This window comes from Notechis scutatus, chromosome 1 (assembly GCF_049901735.1).
Source record: "Notechis scutatus isolate UNSWTSFEM ecotype Mainland chromosome 1, rNotScu1.2, whole genome shotgun sequence".
NCBI classification, from domain to species: Eukaryota; Metazoa; Chordata; class Lepidosauria; order Squamata; family Elapidae; genus Notechis; species Notechis scutatus.
This window is the reverse complement of record NC_142009.1, coordinates 84,662,739-84,682,446: the sequence shown is the minus strand read 5'-3', so window position 1 is coordinate 84,682,446 and position 19,708 is coordinate 84,662,739. Positions and strand designations below refer to the sequence as shown.

The window sequence follows — 19,708 nt, the reverse complement described above, 5'->3', positions numbered from 1 at the left end:
TATCCTGTCCATTCCATTCCACAAATTAGTTGCTGCCTCGGGGGCAAAGGAAGATGCTTTTCATTACTAAGGCTGAATTCAGGGATGGGATTCAGTTTTTTTAACAACTGGTTCTGTGGGCGTGGCTTAGTTGGTGGGTGTGGCTTGGTAGTCATGTGAATGGGTAGGCATGGCCAACTCAACATCACTCATGTCAAGGGTCACTTCTCCTCGCCTGGCCTCTCATGACAGTGGGGATGCTGCAACGGTCATAAGTGTGAAAAATGGCCATAAATCATTTTTTTCAGTGCCATTGTAACTGAATGGTCACTAAGTGAACTGTTGTAAGTCAAGGATTACCTGTACAAAAATACAAAAAGCTTCTTTGCTTGCAAAAACCTTCCCTAAATACCAATCATTAGATTAAAAATACCTGCAAGCCGGAGTTACAAATCGGGCAGGGTGCCAGAGCACCTTGAGGAATGAAAATAGTTAAAATGCAGTGATAATTATCAGCAGCCAACTCTTGTTCATAAAGTGAAGTCCTTTAGCAGAGAGGTCATTTAAGCTCTCCAGAAAGAGCACACCCAGGAAAAGCAATCCTTAGATCCATTTGCACCACTTAATGATACCAGCTGGTCTCACTCACCTCACAAGATATCCTAAGGAAATCATCCAGATTTAAGGAAAGGTCACATTCCCCCAGAAAGGCAGTATAAAAAAAATCAGTGCCAAGCTTGCACCCTGCCTCTTGGAAGTATACCCCAAAAGGACAGTGTCAGATAGTACTGCAGTGAAGGAAGACCCCTTCCCAGATAGAAAAAGAAACCATGAGGCAGGAAAAAATTCAAACATAATACAAATAATTAAATCACAACAGTAGCTGTTGCTTGTTGAAGCTGAATAGGGAAAATTTTCCCACCAATAAACACAGGATTAAACGTCACCAAGCACAGAATTAAGCTTCACCAAACACCAGTTTTAGGCCAAAACTCAGAAAGGGTTTGTAAATTCACATTTGAATGTCAATCTTTCTAGCTAGCCAAGAAGCCTTGCTGAATGTCACTAATCTTCGTTCCCTGTCACTAAAAGCTTTGCTTCATTATTCAATGATTTCTTCAAAGTGCTGATTGTCCAGGGAAGTATTTCCTCCCAACAACAGTGTAAAAATCTTAAAACAACCTTTTCCCTTTAAGAAAGCCTCAGAAGCTCCGGAGACAGGAAGTCTAGGCTTTCTGCCAAGAATGTAATAAGGGTGGAAAAAAACAAAAGGAGATTGCTTCTAACTATGGGTTCTTCAAACTGCTTAGAAAGTTAACAAGGGGTTCTATAGAACCAGATAGAATCGGTAGAATCCCACCCCTGGCTGAATTAGAATTAGACCACAATTCTGCTGATTTCTCTGTCTCAAGCAGCAAAACGTCTTGAGATGATCCTGATTCTGGTTGCGAAAATCTGGTTCCAGTGCATTATTGATTTAATTCTTTATTAAATCTGAAAATGGGACAATGGCCAACAGGTCAAAACTTAAAGCAAATCAATTCAGAATGAATATTAGGATGTATTTCCCAACAGAACAGATAAGAAGCCTTTCCCTCTAAATATTTTTAAATTTATTTTATGGATTCCTCCATTGAACAGGCATTGGACTAAATAGCAGTAGGCTTATATATCGCTTCATAATGCTTTACAGTCCCCTCTAAGCAGTTTACAGAGTCAGCATATTGCCCCCAACAATTTGGGTCCTCATTTTACTGACCTGGGAAGGATATAAGGCTGAATCAACCTTGAGACAGTTAGAATCAAACTCTGACAGTGAACAGTGAATTAGCTTGCAATACTGCATTCTAACTACTGCATCACCTCTTCATAAATTCTGAGTCTATGACTTTCTGCATCAGGATAGACAACCTACTTCAGGTGATTTGAATTAAAACTCTTATAAATTTCAATAGTCAGGAACTATGCAAGTGGCATCTAAAACATCTCGGTCTATGCACTTCTATTTCCTACAGTCATAGCCGTAATTCCTTTTGCAGAAAGCTATGGTATGACCTGACCTTTGATTATAGCATCATTATACCAGAAACAGCATCAACTACCACATGCAAACAGAAAAAAAATCATGAATAAAGGCGGAAAAAAAATACTGAGAAAATTCAACTTCAATACTGATTTGATTTGAAAAATAAATCTGATTTGATTCAGATGTTCATACCAAGCCATCAGCTTAGATTGATTCAATTCAGATTACCAAACTAATTTAGGAAAAGCCATTGTTGTTGCATATACAAAATTATCTGTATTGATTCTAAAGAATCTCATTTGATAATTCAGATCAACTATCCAATTCAATTTGGAAAGCTGGTTTGATTTGAATATTTGATTGGGCCTTTGACTTGAACATCTAAACCGGGGTAGTCAACCTTTTTATACCTACCGCCCACTTTTGTATCTCTGTTAGTAACAAAGTTTTCTCTAACTGCCCACCGGTTCCACAGTAATGGTGATTTATAAAGTAAGGGACAAAACCCCTACCGCCCACCATGAAAGCTGGAACGCCCGTTAGTGGGCGGTAGGGACCAGGTTGACTACCACTGGTCTAAACTAATCTATAATAGTATAGTCTTAATATTTATCTTCCATTCAGCCCTTATTGCATTCATTTCCCAAAGAAGTCAAAGACTGGTTATTTTAACTCCAGATTAATCCCAGATACTTCAGAGAGTACAATTCCCTAATGCATGTGTCCAGGATTACAGTCAAATGTAGTATTCCTTCTCAACCTATTTCACTTCAGTAGGATAGCCATTGTTCTATGACCATTTTAAATCAAGTTTTTTCCTCTTTTGTCAATTAGATTCTAAAGAACCATTAGCAAAGCTTACCAATATTAAATATGCACTATCTGGCAAACAAGAAGAGTTTTTAAAATGATACTTTTCTTGTTTGAAGTTATGCCACATATACACACAAAACTTTTTCTTGACAGAAAATAGCCTTTAAAAACTGTTGGGTTTTCTGTTTTTGCTTCTGCTTCCTTCACTTTTTATATGTCTCTCCACTCTTCATTTAATAACACTTTTAATTCAATATTACACATGGAATATTTTTTTAGTCCCACTTTGATCAGAACTTTCTACAAAGTGGACAGTTCAAATATCATAATGAAAGTTGTCTAGGAGTGGTCATGTATTGAAGCAAATATTCTTTTCTACTTTTGTATTCTCCTCTTTTTTAAATACAAAACCTAGTACAACATCCTAGAATGACAAGACCACCTCTTAGTAGAAAGAACAATGTATATGTTTTTGACTAAAATTGCCATATCCTTTCCCAAAATCAATACTAGTGGAGAGAAAAAGTGCTGTAGGGGAAAATACTCTAGAAATAATGGAATTGTTATAAAGAAAAATACAAGGAAAGCAAGTGGGCAACAGAAATTGGAAATGGATTTAAGTTGAAAACTCTTCCAGTCTCATATAGGTTTTTCTGGATAATCCTAATAGTAGAATAAGAGGGGAAAGTTATTAATTTTTTTCTATACCATGTGTGATTCCTTTCACTCCTCCTTGAATTAATCCTCCTCTCAACATTCACATTTCTCTACAGAAGTACCAATATCACTTTTATTAAATCAAGAATATAGATTTAGTTTAAAAAGAAAAGTTTTTTGGTATCCTTAAGAAGCCTTGGGCTTCTTAAGCCTTGGGATGATATTCCATGGAAGAGGAAGATTTACTCAAGTGTCAATCATTTGGAGCCCTAGGTGATAAGAAGAGAAACAATGCTGTCATCTGTCCCAGCCCTAGTCTAAAATTAGGATAATTGTTATAAAGGATCACTAAATAATACAAACAAAAAAGCCCTTGATAGTCTCTATAAATATATGTTAAATCAATTCAATATGCAAATAGGAATAGGAGATCTCTATTTTAACTAATACATGAAAACTTTTAACCTCAGTACCAAAAATCTCAACAGTTCTGAAATTATGACTTATTTGAACAACTTCATTAAAATATGTTTTTGTAATGTCCTAAAGTTATTATGTTCTGGGATGAAGTAATTGTATATCTTGATCTGAGGCAAAGTTTAACATTTAGATGCTTACATTCTTTTTGAATGACATTCCTACTGACAGCCGGACAATAGAAATGGATTCTTTGTGCCTTCTTATTGTTAAAGGACTAGAATTTCAACATTGGACAGACAAATGCATGGCCCAGTTAGTTAATGGACTGAAGAGCTGATGACATTTATGGCACTAGAATGAGTGGTTTATGAAGGTTTATATGGTGGTTTATATGGACCATTGCAATGAAATATAGTCATCTATGTAAAACTGCATGTATGCTTGAGAAACCCTCATATATAATGTTTCAACTATTTCTTTCCTGAGCTTCACTTTAATTCACTGAATTTTCTAAATTCATCTAAAATTTGACTGTTATTCAGTACCTTTGATTAATGGGCACCCATCACTCTTTCTTTTATGTATATTTATGGGCAAGTGCATATTAGAATAAAAATGGCACATCATTCTCATTAGTTATGGACACCCTTTAACTTAAATTAATTGACATGTGCAAGTGTACATTTATCTGCCGCTTTTTCTCATTTGGAAAATAATTTAAACATTGAGATGAATGCTGCAAACAAGAAGAGACCATGATTTCCTCATCCTTTGAACAAATGTATATGAAGGAGAATAGGATTTGTATAATGGTTCACAGACTAAAGTTCTATGATCTTTTCAGTATGAAGTTTTAAGAAAACAATATATCAAAAGAAAACATCATAGACGGCTGTGAGCAAGTTACATGCTTGTCACTGTGACTGATCTCAACTTACTTTTAACACCATGAAAAAAGGATATGCTACCCAGAAGTCATACTGTACCAAACTGGAATAATTACAACAAGCAGATTTTCTTAAGTTAGGGAATAAGGGCTACCTTGACAGCCATGACACAAGAAAGCCAAGCTGATATCTCCTCTCTTTATTTTCCCCACTTCAAAAATGAACCCGTGTGTGTGTGTGTGCGTGTGCGCACGCGCACATGTACACATATATACAGTATATATGTATACAGTATGTATATGTATACATACACACACACACACACACACACATTTATTTATACTGTGTGTATGCACGCACACATAATTTAGTGATATGCTTCACAGTAAGATAAGGGCATCCCTAGCCTCATTGGTGGAACAGCTGTGGATCTAAAAATTTGCACTCCAGGCTAGTGCCTACACACTTTTGGGCTAAAGCCAGCCCTAATTCTACCGACATCTACATCAACATTTTTGTGAGTTCATTATGGTTTACTCCAAAGAAAATACTTCATTTCCTTAATTGTTTTATGAATTCAATGCTGAAATGAGTAAAATCTTTTGTAGCCCAGGAAAAATCAGTATCTACCAGTTTAAATGCTATTCCCAAAATTTACTAGAGACAGTAGAATTCTTTCCAATTTCTTTGTACATCAGTTTTAAAATATGCAAGATTAATTTTGCTAACAATATTTAAGAAAGTGATGGACTTGAAGTTGTTTTCTAGTGATTTAATTCAAAGACTAACTCTATCTCTAATTATTGTACCACTGGTGAGTAATTTCATATTAAGAAAGTTTTTTTTTTATATAATTTATGTAATGCTTGAATTTTTTTTTCTTGAAATGAAATTACTCACTAGTGGTGCAAAAATTAGAAATCGGTTAAGGATAGTCAGAGGTGGTATTTGCTGGTTCTCCGAACTACTCAAAATTCCCATTACCAATTCTCCAGAACTGGTCAGAACCTGCTGAATACCACCTCTGGTCCTCAGTGCTCACTTTCCATCTTCCTTTCACATCTAGACACTCTGATGATTCTAGAAATTACAGTATGTCTTTTATAATTATTTCCATTTTTTGGCAAATGCTTGAGGATGCATCAACATTGTCCTTCTCTGAACAGTGTACTAGAATTTCCTAAAACTTTCAGGGTCCCCCCCCCCCCGCCACCAGACCTAAGCAGAAGCCTGTTGAGGATTAACATAAAGAATAACAGTAGAGTTGGAGGAAGCCAGTTTGATCTAATAGTTAAAAGTGCTTGATTAGAACCTGGGGGTTCTGAATTTTAGTTCTGCCTTTGGCATAAAAGCCAGCTGGGTGACTATGTGCCAGTCTCTATGTCCTAAGAAAATACTGGTGAACTATTTATTAAGAAAACTGCAGGAAATTGTCCCTATGGTCACCAGGAGTCAAGAGTTGAATTGATAGATCATAACATCAACCAAAATGCAGCTACGTTAAATCATAAGACATGTAGTGTAAACCCATTGCTTAGAATGAGAGGATAATTCAATGAAAAGGCCTCAGGTTCAGTCCCTGGCGTTTCGACTTATAAAGCATCAAGTAATAAAATATTGAGTAATAAGTGGCAGATCAAACTGAGCTAGTTGAATTGATACTTACTGAACCAAACATATTGTGTTGCACCATTGTGAGCAACTAGGCTGAGCAGAAATACAATGAGAAAGAGAAACTTTTGTTTTTAACCTACGTTTAAAGTCCTAGAAAATCTAGCTGAGCTATAAATGAAGCTCCAGCCAACCCTATAGCAGGGGCAATATAAGTCCCATTAGGTCAGGGAAGCAAATGGCTAGAAGGACAGGGGAAAACATCACTCTGAAAGAAATGAGGAATTTGCTGCAATTACAGAGGGAAGTTGACTGATAATTTATTTGTCTTACTAATAATCAGGTGATACCTTTCATTGTGACAAGAGGCAGAGCTATCTATAATTTTCTCCAAATCAAGGCTCTGGCCTTTTTTTTTTTTCAGTGTCCATGGTTGCCAACCCTTTGATTAGTTGTTAGACGTACATTCCGCAAAACAACCTGTCTTTGTGAAGTGCAAGATATTTTTTTTGAACGATGCTGCACTTGCTTTTCTTTAAAGCATTTTGTTTTATAAAAAGGTTATTGCCAATAACTACACACTTGACATTTCCAAACTGATTTTTAAAAAAATGAGTTAATTTCCAGACTGAAAATGCTATTTTTGGATTGAGCCAAATTTTCAAGCCTGTTTTCCAGGTTAGTTTTCTTTTTCTATCAATATTCGTGTTACAGTAAACACTAGGGGAAGAGAGAAGAGCAAAGTAACAGGAGATCAGGTCTAGATCCATTGAAACCTAAACAAAGAAGGACAGCGGGGCACTCTTCACATCATTAGGGATGTGGATGGCCAGTAGTCCAGGAGACTGAAGAAAACTGAGGAAGGAGCAAAGTTGAAGTTCAGAGTTAAAAAAAAGATACAAAAGATATGGAGCTGTAGCAGAGGTGGTGCCATGCTCCTGTCAGAATCTGAGTCAGAGGAGGAAGCCAAACAGCTGACAGGAAGTGGGAGTGTGGCTCCGTCGGCTGTGGAAGAAACTGGAAAAGGGCAAAGTCCGGATGGGCAAAGCAAGGGAGAGATAGAACAAGGGATTCAGAGGAAGACCCAGGCCCACTCCCTCTCCTCATCCTAGGGCACGCAGGGAGAAATGGAGAAGAGAGCAGCATAGATTGCATGCCTTACGGGGCAAGAAAGGGCCCTGATTCCCTTCTTTAGCTGCAGCTGGGAACAGTTTATAAAAAAGGCAAGCTGTGTGCAGCAGGCTATTGGGAGCAAATGTGACTTTATCTTGTGTCATTGTGGCTTATCTGTGTTCCTGGCATCTTCTCAATTATGTGAGTTTTGCCGTGCTTTCAAGTTTGAAATTCCTGCTCCTGCCCTGCCAAACTAATTACTTCAGTTTGATTTGTTTGGATTTTAAGTAACAGTATGTGTGTACCTTGTTTTGTACAGAATTTTCTCTAGTCAAAGGCTGTTTCTGGGAGAGTTTTTCTCCAGCCTGAAGGTTACCTGGGCATTGGGGGCAAAGTTGGAGATAATAAAGGGACTCTTATTGCTTATCTGACTGTGTTGCCTTTGTGCCATGCCCTGGGTCATCACATGTAATATTCAGCAGGTACTGATCAGTTCTAGAGAACTGATAGCAGAAAGTTCAGAGAACCGGCAAATACCACCTTTAACTGGCTCCGCCTCCATCTATTCTCTGCCTCCCAAGTCCCAGCTGATCACCTGGGTCTTCTTTTGTTGCACCGCACAGGAGAACAGAGCTGGAAAGCAAGTTAGTGGGGTGGAGAGGGAATGGGGATTTTGCAGTATCCTTCCCCTGCCATGCCCATCAAGCCACGCCCATCAAGCCATGCTCACAGAACCAGTAGTAAAATATTTTGAATCCCACCACTGAGGTGTAGGTGCAAAAGCATGAATGCAGACCTAGGTACATGGAAAGCACATAGACCAAGGGGCCTGATCCAACCACGCCTGACCAAGCCAGGAAGACTGGTTGGGAAAAGAAAAGGAAGTGGCTAGCTTAGCAAAGAAGAGTCAATTTAAAAAAAAAAAATACAGGAGCATTACTCAGGAGAAAGGGGGCAAAGCTTTAAAATGAGAGAAAGATTACTCATAAATCAGACAGCTTAAGAAGAAGAAAAAAGGAACATAGGAAACAAAACATTCTGGATTGACATAAATGTTACTTGTAAGAGATAAAACGCACATTCTGCCAGCCACTGTGTGCCCTGCTTGTGGATCTGCCTGTAGTTTGGGTTCAAGGTAGGTAGACTGTCAAGTAAGTTCCACCAACAAAAAGTATCCTTTTGGTGTGTCAGTTGGAGAAAGACTGAGGAACATTAGTGTGTGGATTAAGATTTAAATAGCTGGCATGGATTTGGATTATGGCCAGAGAAGAGTAGGCATAAGAGGTATCAAACTAAGTCAAGAAGAGAGGAAAAAACTGCTTGTAGATTTGTATGCTTAATGATTATGGTATGTTTTGTTCTTTTAAGTGAGTTTAATGGAAAGCTTCTGATTTCATAGATTTGCTCCTACAGTTCCAAGTGTTTGTCAAGATACTCTATATGTTTAGAGTCTCTGTGGTTAAACTGGGAGAAGATTAAAAGACAATGTTATTTGAAAATTCCAGTCTGGTTATCGACTATTGAAGCATTTTCTTATCCTATAATATACAAAAAGGAACAAACAGTTAGATATGGTGAAATACTGAATGAAAAGGGTGAACTTAAATCTATGCAAAAACTAGAGGAACAAGGTATAAAGATGAATTGGTTTTCATATGCGCAAATACATTCAAGGTATGATAAAGATTCTAAAACAGAAGGTTTCTATGATAAACTGACTGACTTAGATAAGATTTTGACAGGTACTGATGAAAAGGTGATTAAAAAATTGTATGGATATTTATTAGAAATTAAACTAGAAGAAGAACAAGTTAAAGAAACTATGATTGCTTGGGGGAAGAATTTTGGATATGGGATCGATTTAGAGAAATGGCAAAAATTGTGGTCTCAAAATTATAAAATGACAATGTCAACAGCATATAAAGAAAATTTGTATAAGATGTTTTACAGGTGGCATTTTCCCCCAACAATAGCAAGAATGTTCAAGAATAAATCCAAAAAATGTTGGAAATGTCATCAGACACCTGGCTCATATTACCATATGTGGTGGACTTGTGCGGATGCTAAAAAATACTGGACTAAAATCCACATGTGGTTGGAAAAAATGACAAAAAAACATATAGACTTGAAACCAGAGATATTTTTATTGGAAATTTTACCTGAAATATATAGTAAAAACTTGAAATACCTGATTGTAAATGTATTAACAGCGGCTAGGATTGTATTTGCTAAAAACTGGAAAAATAAGAAAATACCATCACAGGAGGAAATTATTAAGAAAATATTGGAATGTGCTGAAATGAATAGATTGACATTTGAAATTAGAGAACAAGAGGATAAACAATTTTATAAAATTTGGGATCTTTTCTATCAATGGTTAGACAATAAAATACAGTAATGAAATACGTAGACTTTTAGAAAATAATAAATATATAAAGATGTACTCTTTTCTTATTATAACTACAAAATGATTTTAGGATAGATTTGGGATGATAATATGAACTGTTATAAAATAAACTAAGTAAATTATGATTATCCTGTAAAACATGAATTAATAAAAGTATAGTCAAATGATTAATAATGATACTAAGGTATTTAATTTTTGATTGACAATATGAGACCATATGCAATGTAATTGTAATTGAAGACTATGAAATGGAACCACAAAACAATTTGTAAACCAACCGGCACACTGTATGTACACCTGTGGAAGATAGCTTGATGTTTTTATGTTTTGTTTGTTTATGTTTGTTTTTAAAAACCAAATTTATATATATATAAAAAAATACCCTATATGTTTCCTGGTTGGCTAATGCAAATGACTGTGATGATGGAAAGATAACCCCTAAATTAGAAATCCTAGCTTGTGTAGAATGATGTGAACATGCTCAGAGTCACAAAAACCAAAAAAAAAAAAAAAAAAAATTTAAAAAAAAAAAAAAAAAAAAAAATAAAAAAACTAACAAAAAAAAAAAAAAAAAAAAAAAAAAAAAAAAAAAAAATAAAAAAAAAATAAAAAAAAAAAAAAAAAAAAAAAAAAACAAAAAAAAAAAAACAAAAAAAAAAAAAAAAAAAAAAAAAAAAAAAAAAAAAAAAAAAAAAACAAAAAAAAAAAAACCACAAAAACAAAAAAAAAAAACCCAAACCCCATCTAAGCTGTGGTTGTGCTTATCTACTGGCTACCTTGTGCCAAAAGCTACCAGCTATCAAGAGCAGGAAATTGTAGGAGATGATCAGGCTGAATCGGAGAGAGGGGTCAAACGCATCATAACTCATGAGTCCCTGCATGCCCACAAGAGATCTGAGTCTAGCCTACCTTGAATGCTTGTCTTATCTCCCGCTCATTTCCCTTGACTGTTAGTTGGTCAGATTCTTGTAGAGACCTTAAGCTTGCAATAAATCTTTATACTCATTTGAACTGCCTGCATCTCCTGATTTTCCCTGTGCTTGACAGAAATGCTGCATATGGTATTGCTGTGGCTGAGATAGGAAGCTAGTTTACTTCTTTCTCCATCTTACTGAAAAACATTTTGCTCATGATGAGCAGTAAAAGTCAATGTATAGACTCATCTAAGGCGACTCCAGTACACGAAAACACAAAAATAGGTTGAATGCAGTGATGAGGATTTGCGTAGAAAATATATGTGCTAAAATAAAAATTGATAGACTCAAGAATCATTTATGAGATAAACGAATGAGGACAAAATAATAGTCTAAAAGAAGTATAAGTAGTCTTTCTTTCAGCAACTCGTTTAGTGACTGTTTGCAATTACAGCGGTGATGAAAAAGTAATTTGATTTTAAACTGGACATGGTTAATTTCCTCTTTTTTTCTTTTACCCCTTATCTTTTGACTACCCCTTCTCTTTTTTGCACTTTGTATAATATTGCTTATTCCCAAAAGGTAATGGTGTGATAGGTTATGTGGACAGTTTTTTCCTATTTAATTTGCTACTGTTTTATATAGGCTGAGCCAATTTTAACATTCATCATAGAAATGTAATATTTCTAAGTTTTATATAACTGATATTTTTTAAAAATAGGTATTTAACTGTTGGAAATAGTGCTATTTTTTTCTGATTTTGATATACTCATGAAAGAGTGGTGATATACAAATACACTGTTTTATGCAATTTCTCTTTTTCCCCCCAATTTTTTCTGGGACGTGATGCAAACTGAGATCATGTAGTGAGCACAATTTAGCTTGGTGACAATTTGATGGGACACTTGTCCTCATTTTGATGAAACAAAATGGGGGGGAGGGATAACTGGGTCCAATCAGCTGTCCTTCCTTGTCTTGTCCGTTTCTCTAATGTAGTGTTTCTCAACTTTAGCAACTTTAGCAAGATGTGGGGAGTTCAACTCCCAGAATTCCCTTGCTGGCCTGGGAATTCTGGGAATTGAAGTCCATACATTTTAAAATTGCCAAGGTTGAGAAACACTGCATTAGAGAAATGGACAAGACAATGGATAAGAGTTAGTGTCAGGGCTCCAACAAATCCCCCTCATTCAAAGCAAAAGTCTCTAGCTGCTTCTCAGAAAAAAATAAATTGGTTTATTAGAAATTGCCATGTTGGCGTGTGGCTGGGTGCAGCCGGTACTAAATCACATCATACATTTTCCCCTTGACCCTGGTCTTTCCACCACCCCCTGGATGTGACTTCTTCAATAGGACACATCCGTCTCCAAGAGTCATCCATCATTCTCTCCAATAACCTTCTTATGCTCCAACAACTTTGGGCTGCTGAGTTGATATCTAGGCATTTCAAGAATGCCTTGTTTTCCCCCACTCCCTTTTTCTGGCAGCTAAAAAGACCAAAGGAGTATGTTTTTAGTTGACAATTAGCTGTTTGGAAAGTCATTAAATGGCAACTTTAAAATGTGTGGACTTCAATTTCCAGAATTCCCCAGCCAGCAAGGCTAGCCGGGGAATTCTGGGAGTTGAAGTTCACACATCTTAAAAGTTGCTAAGATTGAAAAACACTGATCTACTCTGTTCCCTGTGCAACGGTTCCAAAATAATTCATTTTGCTTTTACCCAAAATCAAGCTTCATGATCACCTGCATGCCAGGCAGGCAAGAATGTCAATTTGTGTGCATATCTGCTTATGTACTTAATGAAAGTTATGTGCTGTGGATGAGTAATAACTGCTTTCCATTGTGAAACGTGATCCACACTCCAGGATGGGGCTCTCATTTCTCTATCTGTGCTACATCCTTTTCAGTGGCATGTACATTTCCAAGCGGAAACTCTGCCTCGATTCAATATTCTAACACTAAGGACCACAGAGACGCAATTCCTCTCCTTTCTGAAGTTTATTCCTGTGCAAATAGTTTTCACAGCTATTTTCAAACCAATTTGGTGGGAAAAAATACATGAAGAAAGGAGAGTGGAAGGGAGGTAAAGTTGTTTGTTGGGGAAGGCATTGTTCCTCCCTTCTTTGCCTAGCCATAGTTTAGGAAACTGAAAACTTTATACTCCAGGTCTTCGTAACTTAATTATCATCTGCAGAAAGTTGTTAATCACAACAACAAGAAGGAAAAAAGTCCTCTGTGAATTACGGTGATGCTAACTTTGTAGAACGGGGATGTCAAACTGGACTTCATTGAGGGCCGCATCAGGGCTGTGCTTGGCTTTGTGTGTGTGTGTGTGGAGTGGGCATGGCTAGGATAAGCATGATCAGCTTGACATCACTTGTGTCAGGGGCGCCTGTGATGCCAGAGAAAATGGGCTCCCAAGCTCTGTTTTTGGCTTCAACGGCCTCCTGCAACCCTCTACTACAGAAAACGGAGTTCTACAGTCCAGTCCTTCATTATTTCCAGGGTGTCCCCGTGGGCCAGATCTAAGCACCCCGTGGGCTGGATCCACCCCCCGGGGCCTTGAGTTTGACACTCCTGTTGTAGAAGGTTGGAACTAGAACCTGTTTCCCAGGTTAATACAAATCATGTGCTCCAACCTTCTTCTTGTCCACAAACACCAGAGAATGCAGTTGAGTCTAAAGAAATGGAAAACGATCTGATGCATAAGAGAGAAAAGAAAACAACAAACAAGAATTGGCATTTTTGACCACATCTACAGTATGTGCTTGTATACACTCTACTGACATGAAGCAATGTAGTTGGTGATTCCCCCCCCCCACTACAAAAGGTGCCGGTTTTGAATAATATGTTTCAAGGTAATGTTACAAGCATATATTGCTTTCTCTTTGCAAGGTAGCACAATTATTAATATTGAAGAATGCAATGAAATTCTCAGTGAAAGGATTTATACTCCAATTTGGATTATGTTTAAACATAAAATTAATCTAGCATGTTGGAAGTAATCTTTCTAGAAGCACACTAACAAATGCTAAAAATATTTGCATTTTCCAAGCATTCTTAAAATACTTAAAGGTAAACTCAGATATACCATATAAGGAATAAACTGAGCTTTATTTCTTGGCTATGGGAGATTAAAGCTGCAGAATTATCACTTTTACTTTATGGAATTAAGGCAAATAATTAAACATTACATATTTTCAAGGAAAAATGGAGGAAGGAAGAAAGGAAGGAAGGAAGGAAGGAAGGAAGGAAGGAAGGAAGGAAGGAAGGAAGGAAGGAAGGAAGGAAGGAAGGTTGTTTCCAGAATAGAGATTCCCAAATTCCTATTTTGATTTTGTTACTATGATTTAATCTTAGCTTCCATTGAAAGTACAGTTACATTGGAAATTTTCTTTTCTATCCATGGATTCAGTGGTGGGATTCAATTTTTTTTTACTACCAGTTCTGTGGGTGTGGCTTGGTGGGCATGGCAGGGGAAGGATACTGTAAAATATCCAGTCAGAGGTGGTATTTGCTGGTTCTCCGAACTACTCAAAATTTCTGCTACTGGTTCTCCAGAACTGGTCAGAACTTGCTGAATACTACCTCTGCATGGATTTCAATGTAGATATTAACTTTTCTGTCTCTCTTCAAAAGTCAGGATATAGTGGTATTTGCCGGTTCTCCGAACTACTCAAAATTTCCGCTACCGGTTCTCCAGAACTGGTCAGAACCTGCTGAATACTACCTCTGCATGGATTTCAATATAGATATTAACTTTTCTGTCTCTCTTCAAAAGTCAGGATATAGTGATGTGCCAGGGGTGAATGCTCACAATTATTTTCCCATTATCTCTAGAGGTATCAGCAAGTTTATTAGAAAGTGAAACTCAGAGACCTGTATTAGTGTATCTTCATATTCTATGTAGATCTGTAAGACTGGACAATTTAGTCTAGGAAAATTAGCATAGCATTTTCAAAACACCTCCCCTGGGAAAGTTCAGACTGAAAACCCAAACAGAAATTATACAAGTCGTTCTTTGGGCTACTAAAAACATTGGACATTGTATCTTACTGGAATTTAGGTTAGTTTAAATATTCTTGGGACTTATACTCCCTAAGCAACAGACAATTTGCAACATAATATCAAATCCCAGAGGATATCTAATAATATACAAACTTGATTATTAATAGCTTTCCCAGCATTTTTTTTTATATGAACTGAAATCCAGTCCAGTGAAATTCAATGTCCAATGCAACTATAGTCTTTAGAAAACATTCAAAGGACAAATGAAATACAGACTGTGTACTGCATTATCAATTCCTGTCTGTCTGTCTGGTCTGTCTGTCCCCCCACTCCTCTCCATACCTATCAACCAACTATCTGTCACCTATTATAAAAAAGAAATATCATTGCATCAGGGTTGATTCATGATTATATGAACAGAATGCTTTTCCTATTTTGCTCTCCTACACAACTCTGTAGTGGTACCTAACAAGACTAGTCAGTCCCACTGCAGGAATGAACAGTATGCAACAGAATATGGCCAAGAAGACTTAGCAGAACACAGGGGAAAAGATGGCAGACTACTAGGCATAAAAACTGTGAAATTAAATGGAATAATTATATTGCATAATAGTACAGGAGATTCATTTTTAAAGTATAAAGTGTCTGTTTGCCAAAGTACCTTTCAAATAAGATGTAAATAGGTCTTACTCAGTGCTATGAATGATAGCATTTACTGCAATTCTATCTTGCCATTATTCCACGTTCAGACTTAATTGAGAACGTTCTCAAATGGACTGAATGGTTGGGCTCTGCACAGAATATAAAAGAGATGGTTTGTAAGGCACTTCAGGATGAAAAAGCACTTCTTGTTGAAGCATTAAAACAGGCATGTCCTTTGCAAGGCTCACCAGCTGCTTTGACAGCTGCCTGCAGTGCCTGAACATGGGTGTGCATGCAGAGACACTATTTCCACTGGACTGCTGGCAAAACACAAGTGCTTGTGTGCAACCCCATGAAACGGCTTTTGAAGCAAACATGCAACTAAGTACTCTCTCCCTTCTAAGAGAGGGGCATTATTTGCAGTAACATGCTTTGCGCAGCATCTTTGCCCAGCCTTACTGAATAGAAACAGAGAGTTAATAATAAGTCAGGGAACACGTGCAGATCACGACTTCTGGACTTCTTTTCAGTCCTTTAATACTAGCTCAGTTCTAGGTCATTTGATGGGGAGGATAGAAGGGGCTTCAAATCAGCATCATTTCACTGTGCTGCTGAAGTAAGTGCCTTTCCCGTTAGAAGGCATGGTATTTCTGGATTTGTTTTTCCACTGTTACCTTCATTTTTTGAATTCAATTGTTCTTTCCCCACCATTCCTCCTTATGCCATGTTTGTTAAGTTTTCAGAGTGTTTTTGTGCCAACAAGAGATCTGACACACCCACACCCCTACACCTTTACATAATTTTATTCCGACATTCTGTTGGCTTGGAAAGAAGAAACGATGTGAGGAAAGCATGCACAATACAGTGGCTGGAAATTCTTCCCAGGTTGCTTTACCAGCAACAGCCAAAGCAAGGATCTTCTTTGGGACAAAGTAACACGATGGGTGGGTTTGTTATTGCTTTCCCCATGTTATTGCATGTTTTTGAGTGAACCGGGAAGCACAGAGTGGGCTGCAGGTGCTTTGCTCTGAGTCATATGACCAGGAGGGAAAAGAGAGGTGAACTTACAATGGATGTCTTCTTCAACTGTCTGAGCTATTGTCCAATTGGCTCTCCCATTGTTGTGAACAATAAACTTAATAGAACAGAAAGAGAAAAACATACAGGAAAAGTTCTGTGAGAATTGTGTAATTTCACCGAGCTGTGAAAGATGAAAAATGAATCTCCAGAATGGCTGCTCAATACAGGTAGTCCTTGACTTACAACAGGTTATTTAGTGACTGTTCAAAGTTACAACGGCACTGAAAATAGTGACTTATGACCGCTTTTCACAGTTACAACCTTTGCAGCATCCCCATGGATCATGCGATCAAAATTCAGATGCTTGGCAGCTGGGGTTCATATTTATGATTGTTGCAGTGTTCCAGGGTCCTGTGAATACTTTTTGCCATCTTCTGACAAGCAAAGTCAATGGGGAAGCCAGATTCACTTAACAGCCAGATTACTAATTTATCAACTGCAACGATTCACAAGAAAGGTCATAAAAAGGGGGCAAAACTCACTTCACAAATTCTCACTTAACAACATAAATTTTGGGCTCAATTGTGGTCACAAGTTGAGGACTATCTGTACAAGGAATTCTAATGAAAGGAGAATATTTGTAGCTCAGGGCTGATATGATGTGTCCTTGGTGGTCTCTGAGCTTCCTTGTTTTAATGCAGATGGTTATATTGCCCAAACTAGGTAACATCATGATCATGTTGCATTATCATGATGCAAGGAAACAAGCCAGCTCAAAGAGCACCAAGGACCCCACAAGGGATACTTCCTGTTTGTGCACTGTGTTGGGTTAGATGAATGCTTCCTGCTGAATAATCTGGACACTTCCTATGAACAGGTTAGTCCTGGAGTCAACAAAAAGTATTCCCACACAGATTGCACTCACCTCATGGCTGAGCCTTATTGTGCCTCACCAGTGAGGGTCCATCAAGGATGATTTTCTTTAAGTTTTTATTTATTTATTTTATTAAATTTATACGCCATCCCTCTTACTATTACAGACTCTGGGTGCCTTAAAACACAATAAAAGGATAATACAAAACAATTAAAAATTTAGAAAGATTAAATCATGACTAAAACCCAAGAGGACAGGAAACGTTGAAATGGAGACGGGCAATTTTAATGTGGGACTGTGTGAAGACAGGGATACGAGATGTCCCTACTTCCCTCTCCCCCCCTTCTCAAACACCTACAAACAATTATCAAATCATTTTCTAGAATGTATCAATAATGTTGGGAAACTCTGGGTATTTTTTGGCACATTGCATGCCTTACTGGTGGGTCCCTCCCCTTCTCATAGGTCTGCCAATCTCCTGAGATTAAAATCAAACCCAAACAAAATGCCCCCTCTTCCTTAAGAATCAGAAATCAATTCTTTATGTCAGAAAGTAATAGTTCACTGATAATCAGCAGGGATCTGGTATCACCTTTTCAGTAACAAATTTTATTAAAAGAAAAATTTAGCAACATCTCCTTGGATGCAAGTCTCACGGGGCTTATAGCCTTGTAAAAGATTGACATCAAATGTTGTAACGTTGAGACCACATCTTTAACTTGACAGAACCTTTTCTCTTTAGGCAAATGTTTTATCCTCCTTCCCAGCCCTATTGCCCCTTTGTTTTTTTCCTTAATTCTCTGCTTCATATCTCTACCACATCTATTTGCATTGGAAAGTCTACTCAGCTAAGATACGAGTTGCTGAAGTCGAGAAACACTGCTGTACCCCATAAGAAAATTAAAAGGGATCCATGATAGTTGGTGATTCATTACTAAGAGAAACTGAAGCAAACATATATCAGCTGGACCCAACCATTCCGAAGATGAGTTGTCTACAAGATCAAGGACATGACAAAACAGCTTTCAAGGCTTACCAAGTCTGTGGCCAATTATCCATTCCAACTGATACATGTGGGAACAAATTACATATCAAAGAATGATGATAATTGTAATATCACAAAATGAACATTTTAGAAGGAAGCCCCTGGGGCTCAGGAAGTATGCTGGTACATCCTTCTGGTCTATGGATTAAAAATAAAAAAGGAAACAAATATTGCCAGTCAGTGAGTCTCTATGCAAGTTGTGCTGCTGGGAAATATTCAAATATAGCAAGATATAATTTGTTCACTGGACCTCTTTACAATACTAGATTTTATTTTTAATGTTATTTAGGCAAGACAATTGTTTATTGTGAAATAAACTAAATTTGGATACTTTGTAATACTCACTACCCTTGTCTTAAACACATATCCTCCTCAGCAGTTGTTGATTACAAATAGATGTAATTATGAAAATGAAATATTTTTAAACATGTAGCCAAAATATAACAGCCAAGTTTGAAATTTTGGGAGTGGAAGCAGTTATATTCAGGAAATGTGTTACAAAAGAGTTTTGTGAGACAGAGACAAGACAATGACAAAAATGGGATAGGTGGGCTAAATATGCAATTAAAGAGAAAACAACCATTAAAAAAGTTTGAATAAGATCTATTCAGTAATAAGTTCCACCGAATTAAGTCGCATCAGTGGATGTAGGGATGGTGTCCAAATTTATTTTCCTGGCACCAAAGTTAAGTACATTTATTGAAAAGAGTTATGACATCATTGAATACAGAAAGGGACAGGATTGCTGGCAATGTGATCAAACGCATCTAATGTTCTCATTGATCTGCTGTTCACTCCCGAGACAACCAGGGCAATCTATGCAGGTGGCCTTCAACCTAATTTATGAAGGTCAGAGGATCCCAAATTGAGAGAAAGGTGGAAGAGGGAAAAAAATACATAGGCTTGAGATTCCAAAAAAAGAAAAGACAAGACTGAGCTAAAGGAAGGAGGAAGGAAGCTGTCTGAAGGCAATGAAAGGAAGGAAAAAGAGAGAGTGAGTGGGTGGGATTCAACAAAAAGGAGTAATGGAAAAAAGAAAGCCATCTGCAAATCATCCATCCAGACATGTTGAAAGTACTGGCTAATATTTATGTAAATTGAAAGCTGACATACCAGATTGGAAAGGCTGAAGTATTTAATTTTGTTGGAGTGCAGAATGGTAGCCTGAGATACCCACCATCAATTCCTATAGTGACACCTTTATGATTCAAAAGGAAGTATTATGGCAGAAGGAAGCTATCATCACTTATGTATCTAATGTGATGACAAGCTGTTTTGAAACAGTAGTTATCATTT

At 37.2% G+C, this 19,708-nt stretch overlaps 1 protein-coding gene across 4 annotated transcripts in view; it reads right to left on the bottom strand.

Moving 5' to 3' along the window:
* RGS17 (regulator of G protein signaling 17) overlaps positions 1–19,708 on the bottom strand; it is a 65,343-nt gene that overhangs the window by 32,220 nt on the left and 13,415 nt on the right. The window contains exon 2 of one of the 4 annotated variants that reach the window (XM_087969914.1): positions 16,542–16,608. The exons of the other annotated variants lie outside the window; for them this stretch is intronic. The gene's annotated coding sequence lies outside the window, so the exon portion shown is untranslated. The remainder of the gene's footprint in view (positions 1–16,541; positions 16,609–19,708) is intronic. 4 annotated transcript variants of the gene reach the window in all.